The sequence below is a fragment of the Arachis hypogaea genome, chromosome 7 (assembly GCF_003086295.3).
Source record: "Arachis hypogaea cultivar Tifrunner chromosome 7, arahy.Tifrunner.gnm2.J5K5, whole genome shotgun sequence".
In the NCBI taxonomy this organism is placed as follows: Eukaryota; Viridiplantae; Streptophyta; class Magnoliopsida; order Fabales; family Fabaceae; genus Arachis; species Arachis hypogaea.
This window is the reverse complement of record NC_092042.1, coordinates 55,901,115-55,927,501: the sequence shown is the minus strand read 5'-3', so window position 1 is coordinate 55,927,501 and position 26,387 is coordinate 55,901,115. Positions and strand designations below refer to the sequence as shown.

At 38.2% G+C, this 26,387-nt stretch overlaps 2 non-coding genes across 2 annotated transcripts; one reads left to right on the top strand and one right to left on the bottom strand.

Annotated features, from left to right (window-relative positions):
- Nucleotides 1–17,618: 17,618 nt before the first annotated feature.
- Nucleotides 17,619–17,726, bottom strand: LOC112704370 (small nucleolar RNA R71). The gene has a single exon (XR_003154996.1). It is a non-coding gene; the product is annotated as a small nucleolar RNA R71 (small nucleolar RNA).
- An 8,083-nt stretch (nt 17,727–25,809) lies between these two features.
- Nucleotides 25,810–25,918, top strand: LOC112704729 (small nucleolar RNA R71). The gene has a single exon (XR_003155338.1). It is a non-coding gene; the product is annotated as a small nucleolar RNA R71 (small nucleolar RNA).
- The last annotated feature ends 469 nt before the right edge of the window (nt 25,919–26,387 follow it).

Below are 26,387 nucleotides of genomic sequence, written 5' to 3'. Positions count from 1 at the left end.
TAATAATGGGAAGAACATTGGGGTAGATAGATGTTAAGTTCTCAGGATCAATAGCTCTCATCTCAACTTCAATCATGCAATCAATAATCTCGGCAAATCATAAGTAATTAAATTTCAATTTCTTGGTAATTCAGTTGCTCATGAAAAGAGATAAGCACATTCTCTAACTTATCACCACACAATTCTTCAAGATCTAGATAGGATTAATTCAATGTCACATATCAAATCCAGATTTATAACCATGAGATTTGAGAGGAAGAGTTTCCAAGCATGATTCCACGAATTCACTTTTCCAAGTGATTATAAAATCCAGTTTGGATATAAATTATCTTCTGATAGATTTAGATCTTTGATGAAGAATGAAGACTCTTTCTAAAGAAATAATTGAAAGAAGAATTGAACTGAAGAATCAATTACATTAATACATTGAAATTCAACAGAGCTCTTTTCCTCAATGATGAGATAATTAGCTACTAATAGCTCAAAAAATTACAAAAGAGTATGAGAATGTGAAAGAAGTAGAAAGTGAAGTAAATGGAATGATGTCCCCCTGAGACTTTCTCAACCTCTATTTATAACATATCCTAAATTACAAATTCAAATGAAATTTAAATTACATTCAAATGCATTTCCTAACAAGCTATCACTAGTGATCTTCCTTGCTTCCTTTGGATCCTGAGCCTTGTGAATTATTCTGATGGTTGTGGGCTTGATTAGTTGGATTTGATGAGCATTAGACTTGGTCAATTATTTTTCAATTTCAAGCTCCAATTGTGACATTTCATATGCTTTCTTAAAGACCAAAATTGAAGCTCAAAGCATAGTCTTAAAAGTGTGCCTCAAGGGTGAAGTTGGAGATGCCAATTTGATAAACCCCATTTTTAGGGTTTATCTTGTGTTTAATCTAGTGGATTTTATCCATTATTCTCACACTTATTCATACAATTCGCATGTTTTACGTTTTCCTTCCTTATTTTGTGCTATGATTGAAAACATGCTTCTTTGGCCTTAAATTTGCTAATATTAATCCTCTCTTATTACCATTCGATGCCGTGATATGTGCGTTAAGTGTTTCAGGCTTTATAGGTCAGGAATGGCTTAGAGAATGGAGAGAAAAGCTTGAAAAAATGGAAGGAACACAAGAAACTAAGGAGATAACCAGCGAGTATCGACGCGCACGCATGGCTCACGCGTGTGCACGACATGAAGAAATTTGCATCGACGCGTGCGCGTGCCTGACGCATACGCGTAGATTGGAGTTCTGCAAGATGACGCATGCGCATGCTTGATGCGAACGCGTGACATGCCAAAACGACCAGCGACGCGTACGCGTGACTGACGCGTACACGTGACATGCGTGATCTGCAGAATTAATAGAAATCACTGGGGGCGATTTTTGGGCTATTTTTGACTCAGTTTTCGGTCCAAAAAACACTGATTAGAGGCTACAAAGGTGGGGAATGCATCCATTCATTCATACAACTTTTATACACACAATTTTAGGTTTTAGATGTAGTTTTCTAGAGAGAGAGATGCTCTCTTCTCTCTCTTAGATTTTAGGATTTAGGATTTTTCTTAGGTTAGCTTTACTTTTTCTTCATTCCAGGTTTAATGTTCCTTTACTTTGGTTTCCCTTCTATTTTTATTTATTCTATTACTTTGATTTATGAATTCTCATGTTAGATTTGATTTTATATTTAATATAATTTGAGATATTTCAGATTTATGATTGCTTTCTTTTATTTATGATATAAATAATTTGGATTTTTCTCCCTTTGGCTTTGGTTGAGTAATTGGTGACACTTGAGTTATCAACTCGATGCTGATTGAAAATTGGAATTTGCTGATTGATTTCGATTCCTCTAACGCTAGTCTTTCCATAGGAGTTGACTAGGATTTGAGGAATCAAACTGATTAGTCTAATTGACTTTTCTTTATTTAGTAAGGGTTAACTAAGTGGGAGTAATAAAGAATTCTCATCACAACTGATAAGGATAACTAGGATGGAATTTCCAGTTCTCATACCTTGCCAAGAGTTTTTCTAGTTATTAATTTATTTTCTTGCCATCTAAATTCCTTGTTCAAACCTTTCAAAAAAACCCAAAAGATACTTACTCATAACCAATAATAAGAACACCTCCCTGCAATTCCTTGAAAGACGACCCGAGTTTTAAATACTTCGGTTATTATTTATTAGGGGTTTTTTACTTGTGACAAACAATCTTTTGTATGAAAGGATTCTTGTTGGTTTAGAAGCTATACTTTCAACGAGCTTTTATTTGTGAATTCTAGACCACACAAAAGTCCATTCATCACAATTCATGCCTTAAAATTGTATGAAACATCGAAGGCGTCTATGAGAGGGAGACGCTTCACAAAGTGGCCAAATTGTAGCATTGGAGACACTATGTTGTTGCTAAGAATTGGAGGCCATAAAGCTTGCATTTTGTGGCTTTGGAGATGCCATTTTTCCTTTAATTTTGTGGCGTTTAAGATGCCACAATGTGGCATCTTGGGAGTGAAAATTCATGGCATTGGAGATGCCAATATGTTAGTCCTTGGGAGGTAAAATTTTGTGGTGTTAGAGACGCTACTCCTCCTTCATTTTCGTGGCATTGGAGACGCCACTCTTCCTTCAAGTTTGTGGCATTGGAGACGCCAATTAAGGAGAGTTGGAAAGACCACAAATGATGTTCCTTAGAGGTGTAACCATTGGCTTGTTTAACTCCCAAAAGAAGCTTAGCAAAACTCCATCTTATCTCTAGATATGTTGTTCTAGAAGTGTTGCTTGAGTGCTTCTTCTATTAATGCTTTTGTTACTTTTTTTTCTAACATTTTCTAGAAGAATTCATTAACTCAAAGAAATCAAAGTAATATTCAAATTAAGCACTAAAACACTTCATAATTGACAATAATGCAATGGCTTTCTTAATGAAAATGACATAGAAAACCACTCATGATGCACATGCATCAGAGTTTCGGTTGTTACATATTGTGATTGGAGTTGTGGTTATTGTTGTGAAAGCGGTATGGAGCTATGGTTATGGCTGCCACTATTGCGGGCCAGTAGAAAAGAGTTTTGATGTATTTTATGGATTTTAGGTTTTGACTATTTGAGGTAGGGACTTTTCTTAAAACTTTTTTATTTTCAAGAATTGTTACAAGTTGATATTGATATGAAAAATATACTTCTATGATTTCGTAAGTCTTATGGATTAAACTGAGTTGCGTGGAATTGATGTATTTGTTTGCTTAATTGATTTATTAATTGATTGAGAATGTTTAGTTAGTGGTTGCTTGATAATGCGATATTTGTGTGGGACTGAAATATGATGAGTATTGATGACGTTGGGATTTGATGCTTAAAGTGGTTTCTTGATTGAGTTAGTGGTTGTTGAATTGGTTTTTGCTTGAATTATTGAAAGTGATAGGTTGCTGTACTATTGAATTCCATGATTTGGTTAATTTTGGATTGAGTGTTGCTTTGGATCAAGATAAATTGAGAATTTATGAAAATGAGGGAACCCGCAAGGGTAGCAAAGTCCAAATTTAGAGGAGATACTACTAAAAATTTTATAAGTATTTAAGTGAAATTAAATCATGGGACTGATTGGTAAAATGAAATGGTCTTTAAGTCTCTTTTGGGAGAATATCTTGAACTAAAGAAATGAGTTTTTGTTTGATTAATTTAGGTTTAAGGATTATGTTTTTGAGGAGTTTTAGAGAAAAGTAACGTAATAGAAGTGAATTGGAGATTTAACTTACTTTGGTTTGGTTAATTACAAAAAAGGATTATGATTTGGGTATTTGATTGAATTGAAAATGAGTTTTAGTGAATTAATATGAATTAAAGAGTGGTGTTTTGAGGATTTTAATGAAAAATAAAGTAATGTAAGTGTATTTTTAAAGATAAAGGATTCTTCGAGTCTTCGGGAGAAGTTTTTGAGCTTAAAAGAGAACTTAAAGTATTCAAATTTTTATTTAGCGAAATGGAATGATTTCTGGGTCATTTGGGAATGTTGTAAAATAAAGAATGAAATTGAAATATGTTTTAGGAACTTGGTTAACTCCAAAAATGAGTTTATTTGATTGATTCTAATTACAGAGCTATGATTCGAGGACTTCAAAGAATTTAAAGTAATGAAATTGATTTTCGAGAAATTCGTAAGTGTGATTAAAAAAAAGTTTTATGTTGGGTGAATGCTTGAATACCATTTTGAGCTATTAAACTTCTCCGGTGAGTTGTAAACTCCCGTAACCTCCGTATGGAGTATGACAACATTTTCAAATCTTTGAATGTGCTGGTAGTTTTAACTCACCCACGGTGAAGACGGTACTGTTATTCCGCTCACGGTTTGAGGACGGTTACCCTCATGATAAATATAAATATAAAGACTCATGGTCTTGACTCTGATTATGATTATGATTGAGTTTGATTATGATTCTGAGGATGATTAATTGTGAATATTATTGAAATATGATCATTGAATTGGCAAGGATGGTGGTTTGGGTGTTATCTCGCTTGCGTGATATGATTTTGAGCACAATCTCATGAGGACGGTGATACATAACGCTCACTTGAAATGTTGTATATACGGCTCAGTGGGGTGGTGCACGAAATTGTAAATTACACTTTTCACAACTTGTACAACTAACCAGCAAGTGCACTGGGTCGTCCAAGTAATACCTTACGTGAGTAAGGGTCGATCCCACAGAGATTATCGGCTTGAAGCCATCTATGGTTATCTTGTAAACCTTAGTCAGGAGATTAATAATGAAAAGAGTTTTGTGTGTAAAAAGTGAAAGAACATGAAATGAATAATACTTGTTATGCAGTAATGGAGAACAGGTTGAGGTTTTGGAGATGCTTTGTCTTATGAATCTTTGCTTTCCTACTGTTGTCTTCTTCACACACGTAAGGCTCCTTCCATGGTAAGTTGTATGTTGGTGGATCACCGTTGTCAATGGCTACCATCCGTCCTCTTAGTGAAAATGGTCCAACTACGAGTTCTTTAGGGCTAATCATCTGTCGATTCTCACTTGTGCTGGAATAGGATCCATTGATCCTTTTGCACACTGTCAATGCGCTCGGCATTTGTGAGTTTGAAGCTCATCACAGTCACCCCTTCCCAGATCCTACTCGGAATACCACAGACAAGTTTAGACTTTCCGGATTTCAAGAGGGCTGCCAATTGATTCTAGCTTATACAATGAAGACTCTAGTTCCACGGATTTGAATGCTCTGTTGTCAGGAGAAGCAATCAAACTCGTGAACCAGGAACCCAAGAGATACACACTCAATCTGAGGTAGAACGGAAGTGGTTGTCAGGCACATGTGCATAAGTTGAGAATGATAATGAGTGTCACGGATCATCCCATTCATCATGTTGAAGTGCAAATGAGTATCTTAGAATAGAAACAAGCGTGATTGAATAGAAAACAGAAATAATTGCATTAATCCATCGAGATACAGCAGAGCCCCTCACCCCCAACCATGGAGTTTAGAGACTCATGCCGTAGAAGATACAAATTTAGATGTAAAATGTCATGAGGTACAAAATGAATCTCTAAAAGTAGTTTTTATACTAAACTAGTAACCTAGGTTACAGAAAATGGGTAAACTAAGATAGATAGTGCAGAAATCCACTTCCGGGGCCCACTTGATGTGTGTTTGGGCTGAGCATTGAAGCTTTCACGTGCATAGGCTATTCCTGGCATTAAACGCCAGCTTTGGTGCCAGTTTGGGCGTTTAACTCCAGCTTTTATGTCAGTTCTGGCGTTTAACACCAGAAAAGGGTAGAAATTTGGCATTAAAACGCCAGTTTGCGCTATCAAATCTCGGGCAAAGTATGGACTATTAAACATTTCTAGAAAGCCCAAGATGTCTACTTTCAACGCAATTGAGAGCGTGCCAATTGCACTTTTGTAGCTCCAGAAAATCCATTTCGCATGTAGGAGGGTCAGAATCCAACAGCATCTGCAGTCCTTTTTCAGCCTTTGAATCAGATTTTTGCTCAGATCCTTCAATTTCAGCCAGAAAATACCTGAAATCACAGAAAAATACACAAACTCATAGTAAAGTCTAGAAATTTGATTTTTGCATAAAAGCTAATAAAAATATACTAAAAAGTAACTAAAGCATACTAAAAACTACATGAAAATACCACCAAAAAGCGTATAAAATATCCGCTCATCATGGGGACAACGATCCGTAACGCCCTGACGGAGGATAAATGTCGGTAAAAAATTTCTCATAAAAAAAAGCGTTGCAAGTATAGTTCTAAACCAACAAAATATCCTTGGTCAATGTTTAATTTGTTTGTCACAATGCAAACCACTAAAAGTAACCAAAGTATTTAAACCTCGAGTCGTCTCTCAAGGAATTTCAGGGAAGTGTGCAATTATTGGCTATGAAAAGGTATATTTTGTGGTTTTCATAATAAGAGACAAGTAATATAAATAACAAGAAAATAAACTAACAACTAAGAAAAGTCCTAACAAGGGTTGAGAATTGGAATTCCTATCCTCATTATCATCGTCAATTGTGATGGTAATTGCCTTTTGCTCTCACTTAATTAACCTCTAACAATTGAAAAAAAGTCAAGTGAGCAAAATCAACTTAAGTTCACAAGTCCTAATCAAAGACTAGAATTAGTGAAGTTCAAGCCAACTAGAAACTTTCAATCACCAATCAACAAGAGACTTTGACAAATTCAAGAGTTTCCAAATTACTCAATCCAAGCCAAGAATACAAAAATCTATTTTAAAATCCAACCAAGCATTTTATCAAACACTTGGAAGGCACAAAATAAAAACATAGAAAATTAACAAGAAATAGTAAAATCTAAGACTAACGATTGCAAGAAATCAATAACCACAAATTAAAGAAAACGACAATAAGCATAAAATACCTCAAAGTGCGTTAAAAGAAAATTGGAATCAACAAGGAGACATGAATAATAAAGCAACAAGGTAAAGGAAACAACATATAAAACTAAGAAAACAAAGAGGTAATAACAAGAAATTAAAAGAGGAAGTTGAATCATGATAAGAAGTAGAACCTAAACCTAGATAAAATTGAAAATAAAAGAAGAAACTCTAAAACCTAGAGAGAGGAGAGGGCCTCTCTCTCTAGAATCCTACATCTAAAACTAATGTGTGTGAATGAATGAATGAATGAATGGAATTCCTCCTCCACTCCCCAGCCTCTTGTCTTCATTTATGGGCTTGAAACTGGGCCAAAAGCAGCCCATAAACCACCCACAGTGTATTCCCTTTACTGAGGCACGTGCCACTTGTCACGCGTATACATCAGCCACGCGTACGCGTCGTTTGAATTCTGCACTGACCAGTCACGTGTACGCGTCAGGTGGACACTGTTCCTGGTCACGCGCACGCTTAAGTCATGCGTACGCGTTGACACCACCTTCTCAAATCTTTAATTCTGTATTCCTTCCACTTTTGCATGCTTTCTTTCCATCTTCTAAGCCATTCTTGCCCTATAAACTCTGAAAACACTTAACAAACATATCACGGTATTGAATGGTAATAAGAGAGGATTAAAAATTAGTAATTTAAAGGCCTAGGAGCATGTCTTCAATAATAGCACAAAATTCGGAAGGAAACTTAAAAATATGCAAATTATATAGATAAGTGTGAGTAAAGTTGATAAAATCAACTCGATTTGATCCAAAATAAGTCATGAAATAGTGGTGCATCAAATCTCCACACACTTAAACGTTAGCATGTTCTCATGCTAAACTCAAGGGAACCAAAAATGTGAAAGGAAAATGGTAAGACTTATGCAATGCAACCTATCTATATGAATGCAACTACATGCTAAATACTTCTACCTATTTGGTTAAAAGTAAATAAATCTTCCAAGAGCAAATATGAACTGGATTCCACTAATTCAAATGTCAAAATGAAGTACAAATAGATTTGCAAGAAGAAAGCTCGTGAAAGCCATGAACAAAGAATTGAGTATCGAACCCTCACCGAAAGTGTATGCACTCTAATTGATCTAGTGTTTGAGGGTCGATTCTCTCGGTTATCTACTAATCTTGCTTTCAAAGGCTTGCTCTTCTTCTACCAATCAACAAAAGTTTAATGCATGAATACATATATCAAGAGGTCTTTTCATGGGTTGTAATGGGGTTAGGGTCAGGGTAGGAATGTATTTGGTTAAGTGGACTAAAATCCGAATCCTTGATTAACCTAAACTTCCCACCTAACCTAAGACACTCCATGTAATTACAATGCAAAACATAACTACCCATTGACTATCTTTTGCCATATATTCATGTATCCTGATTTTGAAAACAATACATATGCATTGCTACCACCATTTACTTTGGGTATTTTGTCCCCTTTTTATTGTTTTCTTTTTCTCTTTTTCTTCTTTTTATTTTTCTTTTCTTTTTCTTTCTTTTTTTTTCTTTTTATATATGTGGTGTTTAATATACATATACGAGAAATCAATGCATATGATTAAGGTATTGAATGCAAGAATATGTGCTCAACTATCTTTTCACATTTTCACAAAAATATACAGTACCCAATTCCCAAACCAAACCAAATGTTCCCAACCCAATTTTCCCACACTTAAATCATGCACACTCTCACTAGTCTAAGCTAACTAAGGATTCAAATTAAGGACATTAATTATTTACTGCTTAGAGTTAGTGATATGCTAAAATAAAGAACAAATGAGGTAAAATAGGCTCAACATCGGTTTGCAAAGGATGATGAAAGGTTAAGGGCATATGGGTATGTGAGCTTAGTGAAACAAAGGTCTCAATCACATAGACGCATTCATATATCAAACAATGGAAATATAGAATCCAACAAGACAAAGATCACAATCTTAGAGAGAACAACACACACCAAAACAAAATATATTGGTTGATAAGATGCAATCAATCAATAGGCTCAAAATCTCACTAGGCTTGTGTATTCTAGCTCTAAAACCATGTTCCAAAATAAATTTCTTCAAGCATGTTCAAACATTTTAATTCAAAAGTTTTTATTCAAATTAGTGAAATGCTTAAAACAGTTTCTTAGAAAGGAAATCATCACTTCAACCAAGTAGTGGTAAAATATGCACAAACTCTAACTAACATGCAATCTATCATGCAATGCAACAACTAACTAACAAAGAAGATCAAGAATTGGCATTGGAAAAAGGAAGTAGTTACCCACGAAAGTCGGTCTCGACCGTCCTACACTTAAAGATTGCGCCGTTCTCAGTGCATGCAAAGATGAGCAAGGTGGATTAGAATGGGTTGCTACAACTGACGAGTTCCTTCAAAAGATTATGTGGATGGATTTGTTCTGCGCCCCATTTAGAAGCTTTTCCTTTCCCTTCTTGGTGGCCGGCCTGAAAGAGGAGAAAAAGATGGAAGATTAAGCCAAAAAAAATAAAGGTATCAAAGCAAATAAAATATAGGTGGGGCTAATTCCAAATAAAATTGGGATTATTGATAAACCACTATTTTATGGTTTATATTGTGTTTTATTGAGTGGTTTTATCAAGCTTTTCACCCACTTATTCATATGATTTGCATGTATTTACAATTCCTTCCTAAAAATATCCTATGATTAATAACTTGCATCCTAAGGACCTTTTAGTTGTATATTTTTATCTTCCTTTGTACCATTCGATGCAGTGATCTGTATGTTAAGTGTTTCAGGCTTCATAAGGTAGGAATGGCGTAAGGAATAAAGAGGAAGCATGCAAAAATGGAAGGAACACAAGGAATTGAGGAGATGACCAGTGAGAAGTCACGCGGTCGCATGGCTTACGCGACCGCACGAAATAGAAGGAATTACCGTGATGCGCTTGCATGCCTGACGCGACCGCGCGGATTGGAAGCTGCACGAACGACGCGAAAGCATGGACAACGCGCACGCGTGGTACGAGAAATGCTGAGTGACGCGAACAAGTGGACGACGCAGATGCGTGACGTGCGCGATCTGCAGAATTACAGAAGTCGCTGGCACAGATTCCGGGCCGCATTTCAACCCAGTTTTTGACCCAGAAACACAGATTAAAGTTAGGGAACATGCAGAGACTCAATAAAGGAATTCATATCAAATCATTCAATCATTACTCACAATTTTAGGTTTTAGATGTAGTTTTTAGAGAGAGAGGTTCTCTCCTCTCTCTTAGGATTTAGGATTAGGATTCCTCTTAAAGGATTTAGAATTTCAATTCTTCATCTCAGGTTCAATGTTCTTATTTATTTATTTTCTCTTTTATTTGTTTAATGACCATTCATGTTATGATTTTCTTTGGTTAATATAATTTGAGGTATTTTCAGATCTATGATTTGTTTCTTTTATTTATGATATAAATAATTTAGATCTTTCTACCTTTTGGCTCTGGTTGATTAATTGGTGAATCTTGAGTTATCAAACTCATTGTTGACTGAAAATTGGAATTCTTCAAGAATTAATTCGAGTTCCACTAACTCTAGCCTCTCCCAAGGAAAGACTAGGACTTGAGGAATTAAAATTAATTCATCCACTTAACTTACCTTCATAGTTAGAGGTTGACTTAGTGGGAGAAAAATCCAATTCTCATCACAATTGATAAGGATAACTGGGATAGGACTTCCAGTTCTTATACCTTGCCAAGAGCTTTACTAGTTATTATTTTGACGACTTGTTATTTTATATTACTTGTTCAACCCTTTTGAAAACCCCAAAATATACCTTTGCATAACCAATAATAAGAACATACCTCCCTGCAATTCCTTGAGAAGACGACCCGAGGTTTAAATACTCGGTTATCAATTTTAAAAGGGGTTTGTTACTTGTGACAACCAAAACATTTGTACGAAGGGATTTTCTGTTGGTTTAGAATCTATACTTACAACGCGACTATATTTTTACAAAATTCTTTACTAGCAAAAATCCCAATGTTAATTCTCAATTACATGGTTGCTACAACATGTAAGTTTGAAAGCAATATAAGCAAAGGGCATATCAACTAACACTTGATGCAAGAGTAAAGTCAAAGTATAAGAAAATGACATGAAGAGCATTTGGAGCATCAAGTTCAAATAGGAAAGAGTGGGTCATGAAAGACAATGCAAGTTCATATCAATGCACAAAGAACGCAAGTGTCCTAAAAGATTAAACATTTACTTAAAAAGTCCAGCACCCAACAATATCAAACAAGTCATGAAGCACCATAATAATCCAATAAATTCTCAACAGTTGAATGGGAAAAGTCAATACCAATGTTAAAATAATAAACTTAAGAAGGAAAATAAGAACAAGCTATATGGTGCGCGGAATTACACTTCGCACAACTAAACCAGCAAGTGCACTGGGTCGTCCAAGTAATACCTGAGTGAGTCAGGGTTGATCCTACGAGGATTGTGATTTGAAGCAAGCTATGGTTATCTTGTAGATCTTAGTCAGGCGGATAGAAGAGTTGTTTGTTTGTTTAAAGCGCATAAAAGGAAAATAAAGAAAATGTTACTCAATTGATGGTGAATGCAACGATAAGAAGATGGTTAAGGTTTGGAGATGCTTTGTTCTTCTGGATCAATTTGGTTTTACTGTCTACTCCAACGGTGAATGATTTCTTCTATGGAAGGCTGTATGTGATCAATGCCTTTCTTGAGAGGTCACCGATTCACCTCCAGTGCTGAACCCTAGGGTTAGTGCGGATCCAGTCTGATTGAGGGTGAAGCTCCTGCAGTCCATTCCCCTTAGTGATCCTACTCAAAATGCCACAGACAAGGTCAAATCTTTCGGATTAGAGAATGTTGCGCCTTTGGTTCTAGCCTCTACCACAAAGACTCTAATCTCCCCATACCTCGGATGAACTGGTGTCTCGAGAAGTTCCCAATGAAGTCGTGGATTAGCCATTTAAGAGATGTATAATCAAGCTAGTGGTTCATCATTATCCGATGAAAGACTCACTCTGAACCCATGTAGAATGAGATGACCTTGTGCCGGTTCAATGCATTCATGATGATGAAGAACGAAGATACATCTTAGAATAAGAATCAAACACGAATTGAAGATAGAACAGTAATACTTTTATTAATCCATAAAACTCGGCAGAGCTCCTTCCTTCAACCTAGGAGGTTTAGAGACTCATACTGATAGAAAATACAATATCAAATTCGAAATATGCTAGAAGTGTTCGAATATCCTAAAACAAGGGTGATCTTCTCCTTTAAATACTAATCTAATAACTAGCGATTACATAAAAAGGGTAAAACAGTCTTTTAGTGCGAAAATCCACTTCTGGAGCCCACTTGGTGAGTGTTTGGGCTGAGATTTAGTGTCTCCCACGTGCTAAGACTCTCTAGGGGTGTTGAACGCTGGCTAGGAGCCCCCTTTGGTCTCCTCTTTGTGGGCGTTGGATGCCTGGACTGGGGTAGATGACTAGAGTTGAACGTCAGTTTTGGGCCTTCAATTCTGAAGCAAAGTATGATTTATTATCCATTGCTGGAAAGCCCTGGATGTTAGCTTTCCATAGCCGTTGAGAACGCTCTATTTGGACTTCTGTAACTCTAGAAAAGCTCTTTCAAATGCAAGGAGGTCAGATCTTGACAGCATCTACAGCACTTTCTCTATCTTTGAATCAGACTTTTGTTCCAGCTCCTTAACTTCAGCCAAAAAATACCTGAAATTGCATAAAAACACACAAAGTCAAAGTAGAATCCAAAAATGTGAATTTTTCACTAAAACCTATGAAAACTTAATAAAAACTTAAACAAAACATACTAAAAACTATATGAAAATAATGGCAAAAAGCGTATAAAATATCCGCTCATCAGTATGCAAATGCAATAAGCAAAAGAGAATAAAGATGAGAAGTTGAAGGAATGAAGAAGAAGAAAGGTAGAAAGAAAGAAGCAGGAGAGAAGAAAGAAGAAACAAATATGAGAGGAGAAGCGACGCGCATGCGTGTCCATGCGAATGCGTGGAAAAGCAGAAGGAGAAGACGACGCGTAAGCATCAGTCACGCATACGCGTGAGAAGCCGAAAAGAGAAGTGACACGTACGCATAAGTCACGCGTACGTGTGGAGACTTTTCATGCTCCTCGCACGACACTCGCATGGTTCCATTACAACTCTCTGGTTTTTGTACCATATAGCAGTAGCATTCTAGCGACACGTATGCGTCGCGCAAGCGCACGCGTGGGGTGCCCCCCTTTTTTTTTCAAAATCTTATTGAGAAACTAACAAGCTACCAAAGCAATGCCAAATATTATTAAACAAGCTAAATCACAACTTAAACTAAATAAATCTAACTAAAAATGAGAATTCAACTTATTACCAATATAAACAAAAGGAAAAATGAGAAGAATTTACCATGGTGGGGTGTCTCCCACCTAGCACTTTTATTTATTGTCCGTAAGTTGGACAATTGGGGATATCCTTGTTATGGTGGCTTATGCTTGTACTCATCCTTGAACATCCAAGGATGCTTGCTCTTCAAGTGGCTGTCAGAATTTCCAACCAATTTCACCAAGCCTTGGTGAGGTTCTCCACAAGATATGAGCTCCAAAAGTTGGCATTCATGTTGTAATCCGGGATCCTATATCTTTTTTTTTGCACCCGTCTTCAAAGTGATTCTTGTAATTCCATTCGGGTGGTAAGCAAGCCGAATTCTCAATGAAGTACCAAACTCTTCTCTTAGACCCAACCAATTGAGCACTAGTCCAACCCTTGCATCTAATCCTTGAAGTCTCGACCATAATGAGTCTAGATTTATAATGCCAACCACTAAACATCTTTTTCTTACGCTTCATTCCACAAAGTGCCCTAAGTTAGCCATCCGTTTCAAGCAAACAGTATTCAAGCAGAAAAGTAAAGCTTAGGGATAAGAATTTTACCCACTTGAATATTGATGAGCGGATAATTTATACACTTTTTGGCATTGTTTTTAGTATGTTTTTAGTATGTTTTAGTTAGTTTTTATTATATTTTTATTCGTTTTTAGTTAAAATTCACTTTTCTGGGCTTTACTATGAGTTTGTGTGTTTTTCTGTGATTTCAGGTATTTCCTGGCTGAAATTGAGGGACCTGAGCAAAAATCTGATTCAGAGGCTGAAAAGGACTGCAGATGCTGTTGGATTCTGACCTTCCTGCACTCAAAGTAGATTTTCTGGAGCTACAGAAGCCCAAGTGGCGCGCTCTCAACTGCGTTGGAAAGTAGACATTCTGGGCTTTCCAGCAATGTATAATAGTTCATACTTTTCCTGAGATTTGATGGCCCAAACAGGCGTTCCAAGTCAGCTCAAGAATTCTGGTGTAAAACGCCGGAACTGGCACAAGAATGGGAGTTAAACGCCCAAACTGGCACAAAAGCTGGCGTTTAACTCCAAGAAGAGTCTCTACACGAAAATGCTTCAATGCTTAGCCCAAGCACACACCAACTGGGCCCGGAAGTGGAATTTTATGTCATTTACTCATTTCTGTAAACCCTAACTACTAGTTCTCTATAAGTAGGACATTTTGCTATTGTATTTTCATCTTTTGATCACTTTAGATCTTAGGATCATCTTTGGAGCCTAGTCCTTAGATCATGGAGGCTGGCCTCTCGGCCATGCTTAGACCTTGTTCTTATGTATTTTCAACGGTGGAGTTTCTACACACCATAGATTAAGGTGTGGAGCTCTGCTGTACCTCGAGTATTAATGCAATTACTATTGTTCTTCTATTCAATTCAGCTTATTCTTGTTCTAAGATATTTATTCGTACTTAAGAACATGATGAATGTGATGATTATGTGACGCTCATCATCATTCTCACTTATGAACGCGTGCCTGACAACCACTTCCGTTCTACAAGCAAACAAGGCTTGAATGTTTATCTCTTAGGTTCCTTAATCAGAATCTTCGTGGTATAAGCTAGAATTGATGGCGGCATTCAAGAGAATCCGGAAGGTCTAAACCTTGTCGGTGGTATTCTGAGTAGGATTCGAGGATTGAATGACTGTGACGAGCTTCAAACTCGCGATTGTGGGGCGTTAGTGACAGACGCAAAAGAATCACTAGATTCTATTCCGACATGATCGAGAACCGACAGCTAAATAGCCGTGCTGTGATAGAGCGCGTTGAACATTTTCACTGAGAGGACGGGCTGTAGCCATTGACAACGGTGATGCCCAACATACAGCTTGCCATGGAAAGGAGTAAGAAGGATTGGATGAAGACAGTAGGAAAGCAGAGAGACGGAAGGGACAAAGCATCTCCATACGCTTATCTGAAATTCCCACCAATGAATTGCATAAGTATCTCTATCTTTATTTTATGCTTTATTCATAAATCACCTATAACCATTTGAATCTGCCTGACTGAGATTTACAAGATGACCATAGCTTGCTTCATACCAACAATCTCCGTGGGATCGACCCTTACTCACGTAAGGTTTATTACTTGGACGACCCAGTGCACTTGCTAGTTAGTTGTGCGAAGTTGTGATAAAGAGTTGAGATTGCAATTGAGCGTACCATGTTGATGGCGCCATTGATGATCACAATTTCGTGCACCAAGTTTTTGGCGCCATTGCCGGGGATTGTTTGAGTTTGGACAACTAACGGTTCATCTTGTTGCTTAGATTAGGTATTTTTCATAATTTTTAAGAATGAATTCTAGTGTTTCAAGGTGATGTTCTTATCATCACCAAAGCTGATTGATCTTCATCAATTTAGCTCTTGAATGCAATGTCCTGCTGAAGCTTGGCTAGCCATGTCTAATTCCTTTAGACTAAAGCTTTAGACTAACATTGCATGATTCCTGGAATTCTTATTAAAAATTTTGAATTTCTTTATTTTCTTCTCCATATAATTTTCGATAAAAAAAACCAAAAAAATTATAAAATCATAAAAATCAAAAATATTTCTTGTTTAAGTCTAGTGTCCCACTTTAAGTTTGGTGTCAATTGCATGTTTCTGTTCTTGCATTTATCATGTGTCTTCATTGATCTTCAAGTTGTTCTTGATGATTTACTTGCTCTGATCTTTAAATTCTCTTGTTTTGTGTGTTTTCTTGTTTCTCATATGCATTCTCAATTTGTTAGTGTCAGTAGTATACAAACTTCTAAGTTTGGTGTCTTGCATGCATTGTTCATTTGATTTTAGTTGCATTTTCATTTTTTCTCATCATTAAAAATCCAAAAAAATTTTAATTTGTGTCTTTTCAAGTCAATAATACAGAGAATTGAAGATTCAGAACATACAGCAGAGGAATTACACAGAAAAAGCTGGGCGTTCAAAACGCCCAGTGAAGAAGGAAAACTGGCGTTTAAACGCCAGCCAAGGCACCTGGCTGGGCGTTTAACGCCCAAAAGGGTAGCATTTTGGGCGTTTAACGCCCAAAAGGGTAGCATTTTGGGCGTTAAACGCCAGAATGTATACCATTCTGGGCGTTTAACACCAGGATGGCATAAGAGGGAAGATTTTGTTTTTAATGCAAATTTTTTTTCAAGTTTTCAAAATTTTTCAAAATCATATCTTTTCAATCATATATTTTCAAAATCAATTTCTTTCCACTTTCAAAAATACTTGCTAACAATTAATGATTTGATTCGACATTTCAAGTATGTTGCCTTTTCTGTTGAGAAAGGTTTAAAGTTTGAATCATATATTTTCTTGTTAGCCAAGTCATTAATTTTCAAAATCAAATCTTTGTAAATTGTTTTTTCAAATCATATCTTCTCAATAATATCTTTTTAAAACCATAACTTTTCAATCATATCTTTTTAATCACATCTTTTTCAAAATAGTTTTCAATCATATCTTTTTTATTTCTAATTTCAAAATCTTTTTCAAAAATCACTTTATTTCCTTCCCAGTCATATTTTTCGAAAATCATTCTTCAATTTTTCAAAATGTTTTTAAAATCTTTTTAACTTATTTTCAAAAATTTCTTCCCCTCTTCTCACATCCTTCTATTTATGGACTAACATGTACAATTTGAATTCTATCTTTCTAAGTTCGAATTCTTCTACCTCTTCCTTCTATTTTTCTTTTCCTCTGACACCTCAAGGAATCTCTATACTGTGACATAGAGGATTCCATATTTTCTTGTTTTCTTCTCTTTCATATGAGCAGGAGCAAAGACAAAAGCATTCTTGTTGAGGCTGACCCTGAACCTGAAAGGACCTTGAAGCGAAAGCTAAGAGAAGCTAAAGCACAATTCTCTGCAGAGGACCTAACAGAAATCTTCAAAGAAGAAGACATGGCAGTTGAAAACAACAACAATGCCAACAATGCAAGGAAGGTGCTGGGTGACTTTACTGCACCTACTCCCGACTTCTATGGGAGAAGCATCTCTATCCCTGCCATTGGAGCAAACAACTTTGAGCTTAAGCCTCAATTAGTTTCTCTAATGCAACAGAATTGCAAGTTTCATGGACTTCCATTGGAAGATCCTCATCAGTTTTTAGCTGAATTCTTGCAAATCTGTGACACTGTTAAGACCAATGGGGTTAACCCTGAGGTCTACAGACTTATGCTATTCCCTTTTGCTGTAAGAGATAGAGCTAGAATATGGTTGGACTCACAACTTAAAGAAAGCCTGAACTCTTGGAAAAAGCTAGTCAATGCCTTCTTGGCAAAGTTCTTTCCACCTCAAAAATTGAGTAAGCTTAGAGTGGAAGTCTAAACCTTCAGACAGAAGGAAGGTGAATCCCTCTATGAAGCTTGGGAAAGATACAAACAATTGATCAGAAAGTGTCCTTCTGACATGCTTTTTGAGTGGAGCATCATATGTATCTTCTATGATGGTCTGTCTGAACTGTCCAAGATGTCATTGGATAGCTCTGCTGGAGGATCTCTTCATCTGAAGAAGACGCCTGCAGAAGCTCTAGAACTCATTGAAATGGTTGCGAATAACCAATTCATGTACACTTCTGAAAGGAATCCTGTGAACAATGGGATGAATCAAAAGAAAGGAGTTCTTGAGATTGATGCTCTGAATGCCATATTGGCTCAAAACAAAATATTGACTCAGCAAGTCAATATGATTTCTCAAAGTCTGTCTGGAATGCAAGCTGCACCAGGCAGTACTAAGGACGCTTCATCTGAAGAAGAAGCTTATGATCCTGAGAACACTTCAATGGAAGAGGTGAATTACATGGGAGAACCCTATGGAAACACCTATAATCCTTCATGGAGAAATCATCCAAATCTCTCATGGAAGGATCAACAGAGACCTCAACAAGGTTTCAACAACAATAATGGTGGAAGAAACAGGTTTAGCAATGGCAAGCCTTTTCCATCATCTTCTCAGCAACAGACAGAGAATCCTAAGCAGAGCCACTCTGACTTAGCAACCATGGTCTCTTATCTAATCAAAACCACTCAAAGTTTCATGACTGAAACAAGGTCCTCCATTAGAAACTTAAGGGCACAAGTGGGTCAACTGAGTAAGAAAGTTACTGAACTCCCTCCTAGTACTCTTCCAAGCAATATAGAAGAGAATCCAAAAGGAGAGTGTAAGGCCATCAACATGGCCAAACTTGGAGAGGAGAAAGAGGCAGTGAGCGCCACTGAGGAAGACCTCAATGGACGTCCACTGGCCTCCAATGAGTTTCCTAATGAGGAACCATGGGAATCTGAGGCTCACACTGAGACCATAGAGATTCCATTGGAATTACTTCTGCCATTCATGAGCTCTGATGAGTATTCTTCCTCTGAAGAGGATGAAGATGTCACTGAAGAGCAAGTTGCTAAGTACCTTGGAGCAATCATGAACCTAAATGACAAGTTATTTGGTAATGAGACTTGGGAGGATGAACCCCCTTTACTCACCAAAGAACTGGCTGACTTGTCTAGGCAGAAACTACCTCAAAAGAGACAGGACCCTGGGAAGTTCTCAATACCTTGTACAATAGGCACCATGACCTTCAAGAAGGCTCTGTGTGACATAGGGTCAAGCATAAACCTCATGCCTCTCTCCGTAATGGAGAAGCTAGGGATCTTTGAGGTACAAGCTGCAAGAATCTCACTAGAGATGGCAGATAATTCAAGAAAACAAGCTTACGGACTTGTAGAGGATGTTCTGGTAAAAGTTGAAGACCATTACATCCCTGCTGATTTTATAGTCCTAGAGACTGGGAAGTGCATGGATGAATCCATGATCCTTGGCAGACCCTTCCTAGCCACAGCAAAGGCTATGATTGATGTTGACAGAGGAGAATTGATCATTCAAGTGAATGAATAATCCTTTGTGTTTAAGGCTCAAGGACATCCCTCTGTAACCATGGAGAGGAAGCATGAAGAGCTTCTCTCAAAACAGAGTCAAACAGAGCCCCCACAGTCAAACTCTAAGTTTGGTGTTGGGAGGCCTCAACCAACTTCTAAGTTTGGTGTTGAACCCCCGCATTCAAACTCTAAGTTTGCTGTTGGGAGGTTCCAACATTGCTCTGAGTATCTGTGAAACTCCATGAGAGCCCACTGTCAAGCTACTGACATTAAAGAAGCGCTTGTTAGAAGGCAACCCAATGTTATATTTATCTATATTTTCTTTGTTATTTTATGTTTTTTGTAGGTTGATGATCATGGGAAGTCACAAAATCAATTGAAAAAGCAAAAACAGAATGAAAAACAGAAAGAAAAATAGCACACCCTGGAGAAAAACCTGCTGGCGTTTAAACGCCAGTAAGGGCAGCAAATGGGCGTTTAACGCCCAGTCTGGCACATTTCTAGGCGTTTAACGCTAGAAAAGGGCACCAGACTGGCGTTAAACGCCAGGAAAGGGCAAGAAGCTGGCGTTAAACGCCAGAAATGGGCATCAGCCCGACGTTTAATGCCAGAATTGGCATAAAGAACATTTTTGCTCGCCACTTGGTGCAGGGATGAATTTTCCTTGACACTTCAGGATCTGTGGACCCCACAGGATCCCCACCTACCCCACCACTCTCTCTCTTCTTCACCCATTCACCAATCACCTCAACACCTCTTCCCCAAAAACCCTTCACCTACCTCACCATTCAAATTCAAACCACTTTCCCTCCCAACCCACCCTCACATGACCGAACCCTACCCCTCTCTCCACCCCTATATAAACCCATCTTCCCTCCTTCATTTTCATACAACCAAAACACTACTTCTCCCCCTTGGCCAAACCACAAAGCCACCTCCATCTCCTCTATTTCTTCTTCTTCTACTCTCTTCTTTCTTCTTTTGCTCGAAGACGAGCAAACTTTCTAAGTTTGGTGTGGTAAAAGCATTGCTTTTTGTTTTTCCATAACCATTTATGGCATCTAAGACCGGAGAAACCTCTAGAAAGAAGAAAGGGAAGGCAAAAGCTTCCACCTCCGAGTCATGGGAGATGGAGAGATTCATCTCAAGGGTGCATTAAGACCACTTCTATAAAGTTGTGGCCATGAAGAAGGTGATCCCCGAGGTCCCTTTCAAACTCAAAAAGAGTGAATATCCGGAGATCCGACATGAGATCCGAAGAAGAGGAGAACCCCATTCAACAAATCGGAATCTTAATGGTTCAAGAGTTCTATGCCAATGCATGGATCACCAAGAACCATGATCAAAGTGTGAACCCAGACCCAAAGAATTGGCTTACAATGATTCGAGGGAAATGCTTGGATTTTAGTCCGGAAAATGTAAGGTTGGCATTCAACTTGCCCATGATGCAAGGAGATGAACACCCTTACACTAGAAGGGTCAACTTTGATCAAAGGTTGGACCAAGTCCTCATAGACATTTGTGAAGAGGGCGCTCAATGGAAGAGAGATTCAAGAGGGAAGCCGATTCAACTAAGAAGGCTTGACCTCAAACCCGTGGCTAGAGGATGGTTGGAGTTTATCCAACGCTCAATCATTCCCACTAGCAACCGGTCCGAAGTTACTATAGATCGGGCTATCATGATTCATAGCATCATGATTGGAGAGGAAGTAGAAGTTCATGAGGTTATATCCTAAGAACTTTATAAGGTGGCGGACAAGTCCTCTACCTTGGCAAGGTTAGCTTTCTCTCATCTCATTTGTCACCTCTGTTATTCAGTTGGAATTGACATAGAGGGAGACATCCTCATTGATGAAGACAAGCCCATCACTAAGAAGAGGATGGAGCAAACAAGAGATCCCACTCGCCATGAAATCCCTGAGATACCTCAAGGGATGCACTTTCCTCCACAAAACTATTGGGAGCAAATCAACACCTCCCTAGGAGAATTGAGTTCCAACATGGGACAACTAAGGGTGGAGCACCAAGAATATTCCATTCTCCTCCATGAAATTAGAGAAGATCAAAGAATCATGAGAGAGGAGCAACAAAGGCAAGGAAGAGACATTGAGGAGCTCAAGCACTCCATAAGATCTTCAAGAGGAAGAACAAGCCGCCATCACTAAGGTGGACCCGTTCTTTAATTTCCTTGTTCTTTATTTTCCTGTTTTTCGAATTTTTTATGCTTATGTTCATCATCTATATTTGTGTCCTATGATCATTAGTGTCTTAGTGTCTATGCCTTAAAGTTATGAATGTCTTATGAATCCATCACCTTTCTAAAAAAAATGTTCTTAATTGGAAAAGAGAAGAATTGCATGAATTTTGAATTTTATAACAGATTAATTATTTTGATGTGGTGGCAATACTTTGTTTTCTGAATGTATGCTTGAACAGTGCATATGTCTTTTGAATTTGTTGTTCATGAATGTTGGCTCTTGAAAGAATGATGAAAAAGGAGACATGTTACTGAGGATCTGAAAAATCATAAAAATGATTCTTGAAGCAAGAAAAAGCAGTGATTTCAAAAAAAAAAACGAAAAAAAGAAGAGAGAAAAAGAAAAAATAAAGTCATGATCCAAGGCAAAAAGAGTGTGCTTAAGAACCCTGGACACCTCTAATTGGGGACTCTAGCAAAGCTGAGTCACAATCTGAAAAGGTTCACCCAGTTATGTGTCTGTGGCATGTATGTATCCGGTGGTAATACTGGAAGACAGAGTGCTTTAGGCCACAGCCAAGACTCATAAAGTAGCTATGTTCAAGAATCATCATACTTAACTAGGAGAATCAATAACATTATCTGGATTCTGAGTTCCTATAGAAGCCGATCATTCTGAATTTCAAAGGATAAAGTGAGATGCCAAAACTGTTCAGAGGCAAAAAGCTAAAAGCCCCGCTCATCTAATTAATACTGATCTTCATAGATGTTTTTGGAATTCATTGCATATTCTCTTCTTTTTATCTTATTTGATCTTCAGTTGCTTGAGGACAAGCAACAATTTAAGTTTGGTGTTGTGATGAGCAGATAATTCATACGCTTTTTGGCATTGTTTTTAGTATGTTTTTAGTATGTTTTAGTTAGTTTTTATTATATTTTTATTAGTTTTTAGTTAAAATTCACTTTTCTAGACTTTACTATGAGTTTGTGTGTTTTTCTGTGATTTCAGGTATTTTCTGGCTGAAATTGAGGGACCTGAGCAAAAATCTGATTCAGAGGCTGAAAAGGACTGCAGATGCTGTTGGATTCTGACCTCCCTGCACTCGAAGTGGATTCTTAACTGCGTTGGAGACATTCTGGGCTTTTCAGCAATGTATAATAGTTCATACTTTGCCCGAGATTTGATGGCCCAAACAGGCGTTCTAAGTCAGCTCAAGAATTCTGGCATAAAACGCCGGAACTGGCACAAGAATGGGAGTTAAATGCCCAAACTGGCACAAAAGCTGGCGTTTAACTCCAAGAAGAGTCTCTACATGAAAATGCTTCAATGCTCAGCCCAAGCACACACCAAGTGGGCCCGGAAGTGGATTTTTATGTCATTTACTCATTTCTGTAAACCCTAGCTACTAGTTCTCTATAAGTTGGACCTTTTGCTATTGTATTTTCATCTTTTAATCACTTTAGATCTTAGGATCATCTTTGGATGCCTAGTCCTTAGATCATGGAGGCTGGCCTCTCGGTCATGCCTAGACCTTGTTCTTATGTATTTTCAACGGTGGAGTTTCTACACACCATAGATTAAGGTGTGGAGTTCTGCTATACCTCGAGTATTAATGCAATTACTATTGTTCTTCTATTCAATTCAGCTTATTCTTCTTCTAAGATATTCATTCGTACCCAAGAACATGATGAATGTGATGATTATGTGACGCTCATCATCATTCTCACTTATGAACGCGTGCCTGACAACCACTTCCGTTCTACAAGAAAACAAGGCTTGAATGTTTATCTCTTGGGTTCCTTAATCAGAATCTTCGTGGTATAAGCTAGAATTGATGGCGGCATTCAAGAGAATCCGGAAGGTCTAAACCTTGTCTGTGGTATTCTGAGTAGGATTCGAGTATTGAATGACTGTGACGAGCTTCAAACTCGCGATTGTGGGGCGTTAGTGACAGACGCAAAAGAATCACTGGATTCTATTCCGACATGATCGAGAACCGACAGCTGAATAGCCGTGCTGTGACAGAGCGCGTTGAACATTTTCACTGAGAGGACGGGACTGTAGCCATTGACAACGGTGATGCCCAACATACAACTTGCCATGGAAAGGAGTAAGAAGGATTGGATGAAGACAGTAGGAAAGCAGAGAGATGGAAGGGACAAAGCATCTCCATACGCTTATCCGAAATTCCCACAAATGAATTGCATAAGTATCTCTATCTTTATTTTATGCTTTATTCATAAATCACCTATAACCATTTGAATCTGCCTGACTGAGATTTACAAGATGACCATAGCATGCTTCATACCAACAATCTCCGTGGGATCGACCCTTACTCGCGTAAGGTTTATTACTTGGACGACCTAGTGCACTTGCTGGTTAGTTGTGCGAAGTTGTGATAAAGAGTTGAGATTGCAATTGAGCGTACCATGTTGATGGCGCCATTGATGATCACAATTTCGCGCACCAAATATTATGTTGGATGGTAACTTAGGAAGGGTTGTTTCCAATGGTTTTGACAATGTATGCTTCACTCCTTTGTGTTCTTCCTTGACTACTTCCACCTCTCGGCAAGCTTCTTCAACTTTAACGTCTTCCTCTTGGTAGCTTTCTTCCAATTCAATTTCTTCTTCATTGCTTACCAAGGGTATAGGAGGTTGTGTATTTTCTTCTTTGGCCTCTATTTCATGTCCAAAGCGAGAGGATTCAATTGTGGATAAAAATTCTTCAATGATTGAATCCATGTCTTCCAATTCTTCATTCATGACATGCTTTGGAGGTTGCGCACCCTCCTCAACATCAAATTCAAACTTTTTGGAAGGATGCTCTATGACTTGAGATTCCCATGGAGGTTCTGCATCTCCTAAGTCTTCAACCATTTCTTCCTCTTCAACAATTATGGCTTCCTCTAATTGTTCCAATACAAAGTCACATTTCTCATTTTCCACCAGAGTTTCTAATCTCTCCTTCATGCTATGCTCCTCATTAGATTCTCCACATGTGGTCATGGGAGTACTTTGAGTGTCTAAGCATTGGGAGGCTAGAGTATTTACTACCTCGGTCAAGGTAGCCATGAATTCTAGTGCCATCCTTTGCATCTCTCCTTGCCCTTGAAGAATAAGACCAAGGGTGTCATCCATTAGAGATTGGAGTGGATATAAGGGTTCACGATAGGAAGGTGGTTCATCTTGATAAGAATATGGAGATGGTGTATGTGAGAATGTTGCTTCTTGGGAGTAATTATATTGGAATGTGGATGGTTCTATAGGTTTTCTTTTATAGTGGTCACAAGGGGGGAGTAATTGTATTTTCTTTGCACAAGTTTACTACACTCCTTGGTTAGCACCACTATTTCATCTCCCTTCAGGGCCTTCTTTTAAAAGATTACACTTTTCAAACAGGCCATATAGGGAGGTTTCTTTTCCAGCACCTCAACAAAAAAGATATTTACTTGCAACTTCCTGAGGAATGCCAAGAATTGAGCAAGTTGCTCATCCTCAGTCTCCTTTTGCACATTTGGAGAGGGTTGTTCTTCAGGCTCATTCATCTCCATAATGGCGTGTATAAGTACACTACTAGTCTCCTCCTGAGCCTTGTTCTCCTTCAATTCCTCAACAACATATTTCTCCTTGGATTTGGCCTCTTCTCCCATAGTGAGAGCTTTGCACTCTTTCCTTGGATTTACCTCTGTGTTGCTTGGAAGAGTGTTAGAGGGTTCCTAGGGTATCCTCTTACTCAACTGGCCCACCTGTATCTCTAAATTCCGAATTGAAGATTGAGCATCTTCCATAAAGATATGAGTGGACTTAAAGAGGTTAGAAACTATGGTGGCCAGGTCAGAGAGGTTTTGTTGAGGCATTTCCATCTGCTGCTGAGAGGGTTAGAACTGTCTGTTATTGAACCTATTTTTATTGGTTCCACCCTGATTATTGAAGCCTTGTTGAGGCTTCTACTGATCTCTCCACCCGAAGTTGGGGTGATTCCTCCATTCCTGATTAAAAGTGTTTGAATAAGGATTATTATTGGGATTTCTGGAGGGATTCCTCATGTAATTTACTTCCTCCATGGTGATCTAAGCATTGTCACCAGCGTCTCCTTTATAGGATGCATCTTGAGTATTGACAGCTGAAGCTTGCATCCCACTTAGGTGTTGGGAGATCATGTTGATTTACTGAGACATGAGCTTGTTTTAGGCCAAAATGGTGTCTAATGTGTCCACCTCCATGACTCCTCTCTTTTGAGTAGTCCCAGTGTTTACAGGGTTTCTCTCAGAAGTGTACATATATTAGTTGTTGGCAATTATCTCAATGAGCTTCTGTGCTTCCTCAGGTGTTTTCTTCATGTGGAGTGAACCACCTTCAGAGTGATCCAGTGACATCTTGGACATCTCAGAGAGGCCATCATAAAATATCTCCAACATGGTCCACTTTGAGATTATGTCGGGAGGGCATCTCCTGATCAACTACTTGTACCTCTCTCAGGCCTCATAGAGGGACTCTCCCTCTTTCTGTCTGAAAGTCTGGACTTCAACTCTAAGCTTACTCAGTTTCTGAGGTAGAAAGAATTTGGCCAGAAATCCATTGACCACCTTCTCCCACGTGTCCAGGCTCTCCTTATGCTGAGAATCTAGCAATAGCTTTGCTCTGTCCCTTACAGCAAAAAGAAAGAGCATGAGCTTCTAAACCTCGGGGTTCACTTTATTTGTCTTAACAGTATCACAGATCTACAGAAATCATATATGAACTTGTTGGGATCCTCCTGCGGGAGTCCATGAAACTGACAATTCCGTTCCACCAGAGTGACCAGTTGAGGCTTGAGCTCGAAATTATTGGCACCAATGGCAGGTATGGATATGCTACGCCCATAGAAGTTAAATATGGGTGCAGTTTAAGAGCCAAGCACCTTCCTTGCGTCTCCTCCAGCGTTTGGATTGGCAGCCATAGTTGTCTCTTCAGCTTCCTTCTCAAAAGATTCTCTGAGATTCTATCTGGCTTTGCAAGGTTGAGCTT